This window comes from Sorex araneus, chromosome 1, assembly GCF_027595985.1.
Source record: "Sorex araneus isolate mSorAra2 chromosome 1, mSorAra2.pri, whole genome shotgun sequence".
In the NCBI taxonomy this organism is placed as follows: Eukaryota; Metazoa; Chordata; class Mammalia; order Eulipotyphla; family Soricidae; genus Sorex; species Sorex araneus.
Genome location: NC_073302.1, coordinates 289,698,057 through 289,711,509, shown reverse-complemented (window position 1 = coordinate 289,711,509; position 13,453 = coordinate 289,698,057). Strand labels below are relative to the sequence as shown.

The 13,453-nt window shown below is 43.2% G+C and overlaps 1 non-coding gene across 1 annotated transcript; it reads right to left on the bottom strand.

Annotated features, from left to right (window-relative positions):
- Positions 1-11,525: 11,525 nt before the first annotated feature.
- Positions 11,526-11,598, bottom strand: TRNAA-UGC (transfer RNA alanine (anticodon UGC)). The gene has a single exon. It is a non-coding gene; the product is annotated as a tRNA-Ala (tRNA).
- Between the last annotated feature and the right edge of the window lie 1,855 nt (positions 11,599-13,453).

Sequence of the window (13,453 nt, the reverse complement as noted above, 5' to 3'; positions counted from 1 at the left end):
ATGTGTGCTATTTAGAAATGAAGAATATTCCTCATAGGAAGCAACAGAAAGAATTTTACAAGGTTTCCTCCAAAAAAAGTGCTGTGTCTTCCAAAAGATCAGGCACCACTGAGGTGGGGGGAATTTTCCTATATTGAAGACAATGGTTATCAATTCATTTGCATTTTAGGTTTTTTTTTTAATCCCACTGGACAGACACCACATATATCATCAGCTTCCTCCCCCCTTAACAAATGCCATCCTCCATGACAACCGGGGGGCTCTGTAGCTGGAGCTTGAGTCTAAATGTCAGATGGAACACAGGTATAAGAACGTTTTGATCACAGCTCTGGGCCAAAATGATTACCTCTGGGTTCTTCTATAAATAGTCTCTTTTTAGAGGGCTTTGGGTTTATCTCCTTACTCTGAATTGTATTACATTTTTGTAAAAGAAAAATAAAAGCCTGTACAATCTACAGATGATAGAGAAGAGCCAAAATATATATTTTCAGCAGCAAATAAAAGAGACAATGCAAAATACTTTCTAGACATTTTTTTTTTACCAGCCGTTGCCAAAGAGAGAACGAAAATGTGATGGGCAAAGGGAGAAGCCCAACTCAAAAGAAAAATCTTAAGCGAGATAAACATTATGTCATGTTTCTGAAACTTCCTGATGCCCCTTAAAGGGGACCATCTGTCCCTGATGACGAGCTCACTGGGTAAGACCTTGAGGAATGTAACTCTTTGTAAAAATTCTGAAGCAGTGAATTTGTTCCCCAGTATTCTAACTTTATAGCAAATCTGTTACCCAGATGTAAATTTAGAAGCTTCTGAGCTCTTGGCTCCCTGAAGGAAGAATTTCAATTTAGGAAAGGCCTTATAGACTCTAACAGGAGAATGTTCAAAATCTAAATTACCCCACAACAAACCAGGATGCCACATAAGGGACGTGACTGGGGAATTCAACAACAGGCCAAGGTGAGCCAGCTCTGCTCTTCTTGCAAGGAAGAAAATACTACCACCACCGGCAAAAGCACCCCAACGGCCGAAGAGACGGTCACTTTTAAAGAACAGTTCACCTCTCACCAAATGCTTTCTTAAGAATCACTGAGTCTTAATCCATGTGCAATTTCAAATCTGTTTTTCACCAAAGCTGCCTGTGTACTGTGTATGAATGCATGTTTGGGAGAGTGTACGTGTGCAAGCATACCTCTACGAATGTGTGCGTGTGCGTGTGTGTGTGTGCATGTGTGTGTGTGTGTCTGTCTGTCTGTCTGTCTGTCTGTATGCACCTCTCCAGTCCTCTACAAAAAAGCAGATGGCAGGGGAAAATATTGTCAAACAGAGAGCTGCAATGTAAATCATGATAAGATCCTTAGCAGAGTCAAAACAGGACGAGTAACAGAAAGCTCCAAAGAGAAAGACTTCAGGTAAAAGACAAATGTGAAAGATGCAGGAAGGTGAAAACTGAAGAAGTGCTGAGCGCCAGTGCCAGTGAACAGACACTGTGTGAGCACAAGAGGAGATGACGAACGGGGGCAGGTTCTGCAATCAAAAAGTTGATAGATGTAACAGACCGCAAAAGTCTGCTCTGCCTTGTTCTGAAGGGGTTAAATCTTTCCCTTCTGCAGGGGAGAGCCTGGCTGGCTAGCTGGGGGTGTCCCCAGAAGCCCAGGCAAAGTAGTCTCCATGGGCCCCACCAATGGAGAAGAAAAGGTTCTCCTTCCCACAGCCAGCCGTGAGAGCACGTGAGCACAGTGGTTTGGCAATCAAGAGAACTCACCAAAATGGATCGGACATATTCACAATATGCCTAATAGCCGTTGTACATGTACCAATTATCCCGTAAATAGGTCTTATAAATCACTACATTGCTTTTACACCGCCAAACCAAGGTTGTAATTTTCCATTTCATTAGATTGATCCTAGTCACGATAGGCTAGTATAATGAACCCCGTATACCCATCCCCGAGCATTAACTATTGTTCACATGTTGCTGCAAAGACTTATTTTCATGACGTGCCGTTTCTAACCCATTTCAGATGCTGTGAGAGTGGACGCCTGCAAACTCTGCCGGCATCTCTGAGGACTGAGGACATTTCTCGGCAGAATCACCAGGCGCTCGGAGCACTTAACGAAGTTAACAATCATACCTGCATAATGGATACTCCCTGTTCCATATTCAGATGTCTCCCACTGTCCCTCAGAGGTATTCTATGACTCATTTATTCAAAGCAAGAGCCAGCCAAGATCCGCAGATTCCACTGGCTTCTTCCACTTGTTTATTTTGCTTTGTGTCTTAAGGGATTCCTCTCCAGGTCGTATCCAGCCGTTCCATTTCGCCTTCTGTTTCCTCTTCTCCCTTCTCCGTCTATGTTGCGATCACCAGAGATCACACAGGTTCACATTCGTGTCCCGAGCAGGTTTGCATGCATTTAGTCGTATTTGCACGTGTGTGCTTTGTGGAGGGGTGGGGGTTTCGCACTCTTTTTATTGTGGTACTTGCACACACTCTTTGTTGTAGAGCGCCCTTGCTGGGGGCTGCTGCATTGCCCCCAGGGGTGGCCCTGCTAACCTGAGAACTTGCACCTCTGTTTTTGGCTTTGGTGCTGGGTAGGGAGTCAGACTTGTGCTGTTGTTGTTCTCACATCTACTGAACTGCACTGGGCCAGAGGTTTCACATCCTGCTGTGGCTAGGAGATGAAGTGGGGTGTGGTGTGTGTGTGTGTGTGTGTGTGTGTGTGTGTGTGTGTGTGTGTGTGTGTGTGTGTGTGGTGGAGAGGGGAAGATGTTGGTAGACAGCACAGCTGCAGGGATGGACCTCCATATATTCCTGCAGGTAGCACTGGGGATTGAACTTGTGACGGTGTGCTTACAAAGCAAGCAGCCAGGCAGAACCAGCTTGGTTGCTACAGAGCCAACTTGGGGCATTTTTTTATTGCCATGCTACCTTAGGTGGAAGGTGAGAAGGGTCACTTGGAAGGCCTTGCCTGATGGATGTGTCTGACTCCTTGCTCCTGGGTTTCCCATACTCCCTGTGTGCTGCAAGCCCAGCCAAAGCAATTCAGGCATTTTTTGGACAAAATGACTTTTTGGAGCAGCCTGCAGCACCATTCATCACTCACTTTTATGATGCGAAGGTCCAGGGCTGGGTTAGCTCTGGAACATGGCAGAGCTGTATGGCTCTGACAAAACTTCACTATCTAAGAAATACCTAGACCCGTTCCATGAGCTGCCACTAGGAAGCTTTTCTCTGTGTGTGTCAGCACTGAGTCCAGCCTCTTGGCTCACCTTTCCTAGATACCCTCCCACCTTGTCCCCATCCTGCCTTTTCTTAAAGCCAGTGGACAATAATCCTGTCTCCTATGCTTGCAACATGACTGGCAGGAATAAGTGATGGCTGTAAGTATTCATCAACTCTCTGTGTGCTAAAACACTGTCATATTTCAGAGTAAACTAACCAGCCCCAGCTCATCTTTGACTTGAGGGCAGAATGACAGGACAGGGGAACACAAAAGAGCAAAAACTGAATGCAAAGACAGGAGACGAAATGCAAGTTGACCCAAAGGTTGACAACCAGATTTGGAAAGGTGCCTGTCAAGATGGGAGGCGGGTGGGGAGGTAGGGACCCAACTTGGCACATTGGTGCCCGGATTGGTGCTGGAATATTGTATGCCTAAAACGGAACTATGAATAGCTTTGTGAGTCACAGTGCTTTAATAAAATAAAATTTAAAATGAAATTAGAAAAATAAGACAACTAGCCAAAAAAATACAAAAAAATAATAACGGGGAGTTTTTCTCTTTAAACTCACAGAGCCATGTAACGTTGCACCTGGCTTAGCCCCACTAAGAAGAGTGGGATTGAAACCCTGGGTCTCTAATGATGTGGTTCTAACTCTTGGGCACCTCATCCATCATTCCCTGACCCTGTTTGCTCATAAGTTGCCATCAGAATCACCGGGCACTATCCTGTAGGGTTCCTTGGCAAGTCAAGTTATGACAAACACCAGTACAAATCCTGAATAATATTGTTATTAAATATTAACTAATAACTATATATTGTTCTTGCTACTATGGCTGAATACTGGATTAAAGGAGTTATTTTCTGGTCTTTTTTTTCCTTTTAAAGAGATTTTTTATTTTTATTTATTTATTATTTTTTAATTAGTGAATCACGTGAGGGTACAGTTACAGATTCAAACATTTCGTGCTTGTTTTTCCCTCATGCAGTGTTCGAGAGCCCATCCCTCCACCAGTGTCCATTCTCCACCACCAGTGAGCCCAGTATCCCTCCCACCCCCCAATCCCATCCCCCCAGCCCACCCCGCCTCTGTGGCAGGGCATTCCAATTTGTTCTCTCTCTCTCCTTTTGGGTGATGTGATCTGCAATAGGGGTATTGAGTGGCCATCATGTTCAGACACTAGTCCACTTTCAGCGCGCATTTCCCTTACCACGCGGGATCTCCACTCACAATTTACTTGGTGTTCCCTTCTCCTTTTGGTATGACTTTCCCCCAGCGTGTGAGGCCAAGTTCCAAGCTATGGAGTCAACCTTCTGGTATTGCATGTTTTTTTTCCCATGAAACTCTCACAAGACATTTGTTGAGGAAGTTGGGCTGCAGGAAAGCCATCAGAGGTAAAACAGCTACATGGGATAAAGAATTTTGATCCCTAACTCCCTGGGATGAGTCAGGGAGAGCTGGAAGCAGCCCATATGAAAATTGTCTTTCCCTTCCACACACGGGCTAGGTCTTCTCAGATGGATATTTCCTCTCCCTGACCATGTGGTGTATTCGATATGCCAAAAACAGTAACAACAAGTCTCACAATGGAGACATTACTGGTGCCCGCTCGAGCAAATTGATGAACAACGAGACACTAGTGCTACAGTGCTACACTATGTGGCCATGGAGTGGAGGGGACTCGAAGGTGCACAACGGTCACTCTTTTCTCCTCAAAGACCCAACCTGAATTATTTAGTGATAAGGGGGATGAAGAATGGCACAAACTCACATTCATGAACTTAGTCATTAGCTGAGGTACAATGTAAGAACAGAAAGCTGACAAATGCCAAGAGGAGATGCTGGTGCACCCATCCAGAGGAAGCTGGGTGTGTGACGGTCATGAATCAAGGAGAGGATGCTTCTTTTTCCCCCAGAAGCACTCTCTCCTGCCATGGCTGTCTCAGTGGGCGCCTCTCAAACGAGAAATCTCTGGCTCCTTCGGGACTCTCCTAATGCAGTGCTTCATTCCAATAATCAAGGCACTCCGCACTCTGTTAAACGGAGAGCTAGTGAATCCTACCACTGCAATTTTACTCTGACAGGAATTAATGTTGAAGGTTCCATTTTATCGAGCCACCCACAAAAGGGAGCTGAGAAAGCACTGGATTTCTTTAAAAGCTCACGTTCCAGCCAAACAAACTGGGAAAAAAAAATGATGCTTCAGCTTGAAGATAATTTCCCCAAGTTTCATTTATAACATGGAGCTCAGAGGAATTCACCGACTGTGGTTGACTCCATCCTCCCACTCAGGCAGGTGTGGTAGGGCGTTTAAACATGAGCCACCAGGATCAGGTGACGTTCACCTGACTGAGTGTTAGGGACTTAACCGCCTCACCAAATCTCATGACCTCCTTAGACAAAGGTCTCCAAGAGCTTCAGAAGCAAATTCATCAAGAGACATTTCCTCAGTTTCTGTCACAAGCTTCTTAGGGGAGGGGAGGAGCCTGGAGGAAAGAGAAGGTCTCCACAGGCTCTCTTCTCTCCCTAGAGTACAATGGGAAAACATCCACCTTTTTTTTCCCCCTTAGTAACAAACCATAAACTAGAGCCATCTGGTCAACCTCATCTTCAGAGCAACAACACTCCCAGTGCCTCCCGGCCCCATTTTCCACATCACCTTCTTTCGTCAACAGGAAGTAGGAGGAAAAGAGGCACTGCCAGGAGTAGGAGTCCCAAGACACCTACTTATCATGACTTCAAGGAATGCAAAGTCCACATGGAAATAGTTCTTGTTTCTCCCACCTTCCCTTCCTTCTTAACGTCATTGTGGTAACTGGTGCTGGCGCATTGAGCTGTGCTCCTCAGCAGCTGGGGTTTCAGGTTGTGGTGCCTGCACACTGCTAGGCTTGCTGAAGCTCATCCTCCTTTAGTGTTTCTGCACACTCTGGATGTGCTCCCTAAGATCACAGCAGTGCTCACCCCAGTGCATACTGGGCATCATTTTCCTGGCTATGGTGCTGACTCATCCTTTTGGTTAGGGTGGAAATTTGGAAATCACCTGGGGTCCTGGGAGTCTTAGACAGCAGAGCTGTCGGGCACGAAGAACAACGTTGCCAGAATCACACTTGGCATCTGAAGTAGAACCAGGGATCAAATGGAAGTTTGTAAGGCAGATGAGTTGGTCGGGTCAGGTGACCCCTGGTCTCTAAAGACGCTTTTTATATATTTAAAAATAGTTTTAACACGAAAAATCTCACATGCAGCAGTGTTTCATGCTATTCAGTTCTGTTGCTCAAGACTGACCTTGACAGTGCTCAGAGGACCCACAGATGCTGCTGTGTGTCAAACCAGTATTGGTTGCAGGCAAGGCATACACCTCAGCACAGCCCAGGGTTGATGGAGTGGGGGACAGATATGTCTGCAGGATTAAAAGACATGATCATGAATGTGCAGTTAAAGATACAAGTTACCTTTCATTAGTTGAATACTTACTATATACCACTAATTTTTCCTTTTTTTTAAAAAAATGACTTCATTTAACAGCCATAGAAGATGGTTCTTATTCTCACTTAAATGTGAGAAAAAAGGAATATCACAAAAGTCAAACTTGTAGATGCTGGTAAAGAGGAGATTAAGATACACAGCCTATTTAATCCCATGAATTCTAAATATCATGAAAAGAAAAGGGACAGAGACAACAGAAAATGTGGGATAATGTAAAAAAATTACATTGTCTCACATATTCTTTCTCTCTCTACACTATACCACTGGCAGGCCTGTGACAATTGCCATATTTCAGGCACAAATGTCCTGGGTGTTGAGTATCAACAGGAAAGTCCAGTATGTAAAAATAAAAAGAAGTGGTGAATGGAGGGGAAGCAACACGTTGAAAGTAGAGATTCAGGTGCTTTGCTAGGTGGTAGTGGGTCAGCCTCTTCCTGAGCACAGAGAGGAACTTCTAGACATCCATTCCCTGGAACCCCAAGTAGGAACTGAGTATCTTCTGGGCGTAGCTGTCCTCAGGGGATTTTGACAGATCCATGGAGAAGGCATAGACAATTGCCATGGCAGGAACCAGAGTTAGATGTGGGTAAATATTTGTTTTGCCTCAGCTGGAGAAGATGGATTTTTAATAAAGAGGCAGTGTGACTCATGTCACAGAGTGTACCAACAATCCAGGAAAAAGCCACTTCAGAAAATGCTGCAATAGCAGATAATGTCCTTGGATGTGCTCTCAGGAAGGTTCACCACCTACACACACACACACACACACACACACACACACACACACACACACACACACACACACACACACACACTATCTTTTTCTAACATCATTGTTCTGACCTTTGACCCAGTATAGACCTGCCAGTATAGGACTAACAGTGTCTCCCACACTTCCACAGATACCTTGGGTTTGGGTCCCAAAGTCATTCCAGAGCCTGACGGACCCTTTGAGTGAGGAAGACATACATACAGACAGACAGATAGACATACACACCAGAGTGGGAGGGAGGGAGGAGGGAGGGAGGGAAGGAGAGAGAGAGAGAGAGAGAGAGAGAGAGAGAGAGAGAGAGAGAGCGCACAGGGCAGTTATAATTGGAGGAGGCTGAGGGCCAATCAGACAGTTCTGTTCTCTGTGATTCTCTCCTGATAAATCTACCACGATGTCTGAAGAGAACAGAAATCCAATGTGGCACCAAGTTTTCCATCCCCTGGTTTCACCAGGGCTCTGTGCCATCATTCTGTTTAGGGGTGCACGAGATCGGAACTTGCTTCTCACATCTTTCCTGAAACTGAGCTCATAAACATATATACCACTGGCTAGCAAGTAGGCAGAGCCTCTCGTGCTGACTTTGAAAAGGTAAGATGTTCTTGGAAGAAGACCTAGGAAAGGAGCAGATGGCGTCAACCATGAATGCTTCCTGGACTCTGAAAGCAGTCCCCAGAAAAATAAAAAATCAAACACGTACCTCACTGCTGCAATAATAAAGAGGTAAATTCTGCCAGTAAGGCAACTGAACCTGCAAGCCAGTTTTTTTCCATGTGGGTCTCCGATGAGAATGAGAATGCAGCCGGTTAATACCTTACTTGCACCCTTGTGTGGCTCTGAACTGAGAATCCAGCCCAGTTGTTCCAGATTTATAGAAAACTGTGATAGGCAGGCATTGGATTAGGCCTTCTAGTTTTGAAAATATGTTACCTAGAAATTGGTACCTAATATTGCCTTCAATCCTCTATGTCCCAATGGGAATCCCAAGAAAGCTATGGGGATGTAGGCAGCCAGAGACTCTGCCAACTATTCCAATAAACTGGAAGAGCCTGGTATAGAGGTAAACAAGAGGTCACAGCATTCAAAGGCTCTATAACTCTGGTCTAATAATTTTTATTCTCTGGGGTCCAATTCTCTCATCTTTCATTCAATAGAACAAATCAAATTAAATTTAAATACAGTCTCTTCCAATTTCATAGGGACTTACAAAATGGTGAAGAAATGAACTTAATATTTGTTGGCTATATCTTGATAGGTACAATAAATAATATTACTCTTCATACCCATTTGAATTTCAAGACTAATTCTGCTCAGGTACTTAGGATAGTTGCTGGTAAATAGAAGTATAAAAGGGAGCAAGGGAAGTTTAGTGATTTTCACGAGACCACATGGCTTTGATGGGGACGAGCCTGGAATCAGCATCATCTTTTCACTGCATTATGCTGGATTAGAGCCCAGGAGAAAGTTTATTCAACTACTTAACTATGAGCAATCAGGGAAAGAGAAGAGCAGAGAAAGCCCAGGAAGAGTCTTGCAGTTGTAATAATCAAGTGGAAGACTAGGTAAGTGGTAATTCAATCTGACAGCTAAGGCTGAACAGAATCCAAATGATGGCTTTTTGAAAGTTAAATCATCAGAAAAGCACATGAGAGGTCACTTTAGAATGGACAGAAGGGAGAAATGAGAAAGTCAGGAGAATATTTCCCACCAGCCTCTAAATACTGACGGCTCTAAATTGGTTTATTTATTGATTTTGTAGACTCGACTGATTTCCTCCACTCCAAACTCATCCCTGCAGCCCTTCTGGTGGTCCCCATTTCTAACTCACCATGCTCCCAAACCAGACATTGTCACCAGAGTTACCTACGTTCTGAATTCCCGTTAAATCATTTATGACTCACCAGTGCGATGATCATTCCCCAGCAACCCCAGCTGTTATCCTTTACCTACACCTATGAATTTCATCTCTGAAATGTCTTGAATCATTGTTCACCTCATCCCACTAACTCCAATTACCATTCCTTCTCTGCTGGATTATTTCGGCAGCCCACTCTTAAGCTCTTACCTTCTACAAATTCATCATCTGCATTATCTCCAAAGTGAGTTTTCTAAAACTCACTGCCATATTTAAAACCTCTGAAATACTTCGCGGCACTAACCATATGCATCTCAAACCTCTTTGTCATGTCAGGCACTTCCTTCCTGGGTTCTGACTCCTTCCAAGACCTCATTTCTTACCGTGCATCATTCATTCTTTTTACTGCATTTAACTCTTCCCTTACACATGGCTATGGTCTAGCTCTCTGCATGACTCCTTCGATGCAATATCCTATGTTATGTCTCTATATCAAGGCTCCAGTGTTCTACAGACTATGGGCACTTTTTTCTATGACCTTCCCATGACAAGAAAAGTCATGCTGCCCATCTCTAGGGCAAACTTTTGTTGTGCCTACAGAGCTGGCATTCACATGGGAAGTCTTGTACATGATCCTCCAGAAGTGTGTAAATAGAGTAGCACCATTTCTGCCCTAAGTAGACTAAATTCCTTTCCCATTATGAACTCAAGCTATTAACATGTGTCTCTCTATCAGAGAACAAAATATAATCTCAAGGCAGCTGGAATAGAGAAGGGATCACTAAGACAATGATGGTTGAAGAAATCGTTCAGAATGGGATATGTGTGCTCAAAGTAGATAAAAGACCAAACATGATAACCTCTTAGTGTCTGTACTGCAAACCATAGTTCCCAAAGGTAGAGAGACAGTATGGGGGAAATTGTCTGCCATGGAGGCAGGGGAGGGTAAGAAAGGGGGGATATACTGGAGGCATTGGTGGTGGGGAATGTGCAGTGGTGGAAGGATGAGTGTTTGATCATTGTATGATTGTAACTCAAACATGAAAGCTTGTAACTGTATCTCATGGTGATTCAATTGAAAAAATGCAGATATTAAAAAATATGATCTCAAGTGGAATGGCCATGTCTTGTTATTCTATATATTTCTAATACTGGACACAGTGCTTCTGTGCTGAAGCTTTTACTAAATATTTTCTTAATAAATGAGTCAAGAGTCAGATGAAGCATTTCAAAGTCAGTGTGTAAGAGACCAAGAACTGGGTACTTGATCATTGTATGACTGAAACGAAAGCACAAAAGTTTGTCAGTCTGTAACTGTACCCCACGGTGATTCACTAATAAAATTTTTTTAAATGAAAAAAAAGAAAAAGAATCTCTCAGATTTAGTATCCAAAGGAAGGGAGAGGTTTCTTGGGCTAGCTTGAGTAGGGTCTATCTGGATCTCCCCACCAAAATGAACCGTGCCATCAAATTCACTGGAACATCATTAGTCTGGCAATATTGGTGCACAAAAATATAGCCAGCTCTTTCCAACTGTTTTTGATACACACACAAAGTATTTTTACTCTTAGTGAAAAATTTCATCGGGCTTGATTCCAGCCACATGGAATGGATTTTTTTTTTATCAACTTAGGAGAAACTTGGCCATTTCAGTACAATCTGAAACATAGCTAAGGAAAGTAAATTAATGCCTTAGTAGCTTTCTGAGGAAACAAATCTAAATACTTAGAGGTAGCTAAAATATCCAAGTCTAGGATTGTAGAAAAATCATTTATCTACATATTAAGAAATTAGTACTCCTATTTTACTCTGTTTCTTCCATCTGAGCATCTTAGTGAATGGTTTTAGATTACAGCACAGGCTGAAGTGCTCCAGGGAAATTTTAATTCAGTCAGAAGACAGAAGACAGACATTTATATATTAGTAAGTTGGTTATAGCTAGAGCCTTTTTTAAGTTGTTTATAAACTACATTGGTGTGTGTGTATATGTGTGTGCATACGGGTGCCTGTATGTGCACACACACACTCACACACATGCATACACACATATGAGGCCCCAGACCCAAAACTGACCTGGTTTAGAAATTCTACTTCCATGTTCTCTGCCAAGATATACCTATTCTTTAAAAGAGGAGCTTTATAAATGCACAGCACACACAGCTTTTCCTTAGTTTAAGAACTTAACAGTTGTTTGTTTCTGCCTGGTTTCGAACCAGGGACCTTCTGCATGCAAGGTGGCCGTGATAACCACTACACTACAGAAACTGCTGGGCTGGAGCAATAGCACAGCAGGTAGGGCGTTTGCCTTGCATGCTGCCAACCCAGGTTCGGTTCCTCTGTCCCTCTCGGAGAGACTGGCAAGCTACCGTGAGTATCCAGCCCCCATGGCAGAGTCTGGCAAGCTTCCTGTGGCGTATTCTATATGCCAAAAAGAGTAACAACAAGTCTCACAATGGAGACGTCACTGGTGCCCACTTGAGCAAATCGATGAACAATGGGATGAGAATGCGACAGTGCTAAGAACTTAACGCTTGGATTTTCCAAGGTCTTGAATGATGGACTTTTGCAAAGACTAAATTCACTGAACAGCTCTCGCTTGTGGCACGAGGGACAACATACTACTAAGAAGTCAGCTGTTTTCCCTCTTTATTCTGACATATCTCTAATATTTTTATGATAGAGAGGTGGAATCCTCTGGAATAACTCTGCAAGAAGCCTCACAGACCTGTACCTGAGAAACATTTAAGACTTTGAGAGTATCTAGAGTTACAAGTTTTTCATTCAGAAACATCTCTATGGAAAGAAATCTCTATGTAGAGAAATATATTACATTACGTACTGGGTCTTTCCCACTTCTGCAAACTGCTGGGTTAGAATGATGCCTCAGAAATTGCCAAACCCTGTTTTAATTCTGTATAAAAGCTGACAATGCCAAGTCAGCCAGAGCTGACAGATTGTATGGAATTGGCCATTATGGGTAATGTACTTGAGATTTGGAGAAAAGCTGCAATAATTATGGTTGTAAGTACAGGATGAATTCATTTACAGCTATGGCCAGTGGTTTTGGTGACACGGTAGAGAACACAGCATGCTGAAACAAAATGTTCTTCAAACTTCTGAGCTTCACTGGTATTGCAAGGGGGCCAATTTGCATCTGTTAGATATTATTACCTGAGGGGAAGTTGACAATATGGAGCCATGTTTGCTGAGGTCTTGAATGCAGAGAGAAACGAAGGTGAGTGTAAAAAGATACTCCAAAGGGCAGAATTTCCCCATGATGTTGTGATGTCAAGTCCTATGGGTATAACAGTGAATACTGATGGGCTCTCTACAAAAGGCAGCTCAGGGGGGAATTCCACCCACCTTCGGCATTATTTGATTAAACAAATAACTGTAAAAGGATAAACTTAGGAGTGCCTACAGGTTGCACAGATGTAAAGACTTTGATATCTCAAATTGAAAACTTGAACTTGGTTCCAGGATAAATTTATTAAAGCAATAGAGAAGACAATTCTATTTTTCCAAGTCTCATTTGTTTTTTTAATCCATCAGGGAAAAGTATGATATAGGTGAACTTCAAGACCCTCCTCACCATAAAATTTGGTTCTTAGCTATTTTGCTTCCCTCTGCATTCCTTATGCAGTATACTTTTTACTTTTTATAAAGCCAAGGCCGTAGGCTGTGTCTTATTGCTTCTGCTCAACAAGGGGCAGTATGGAAAGGTTAATAGGTTAATATCTAAGGACAGAACCCTGGAGATAAAGACTAAGTTTTAATTATTTAGTTCTGAGTCTTGAATGCCTAATTCCATAGTCCATACATCCCAGATATCTGCTGAGTCAGCACATTGGGGGAGTCTCTAAACTAAAATTGTGCCTGGGAAATAGGCTAGGATGGCAAGGGTGACATTTTCTCATCCCTTTGTATCTGGGGAGGCATGTGACTAGCTGTCCACAAATAAATATGAACTCTAATGCTATGTGTCCTTCCTGAGAAAGTAGATGTAGCTTTTCACCTTCTGTCAGAAACCCCAAGTGGAAGACAGCATATTTCCAAGATGCCTGAATGGATAAGTGGAACAGAATATCTGCTTCTCCCTCGCATCAAATTGTTTCAAAAG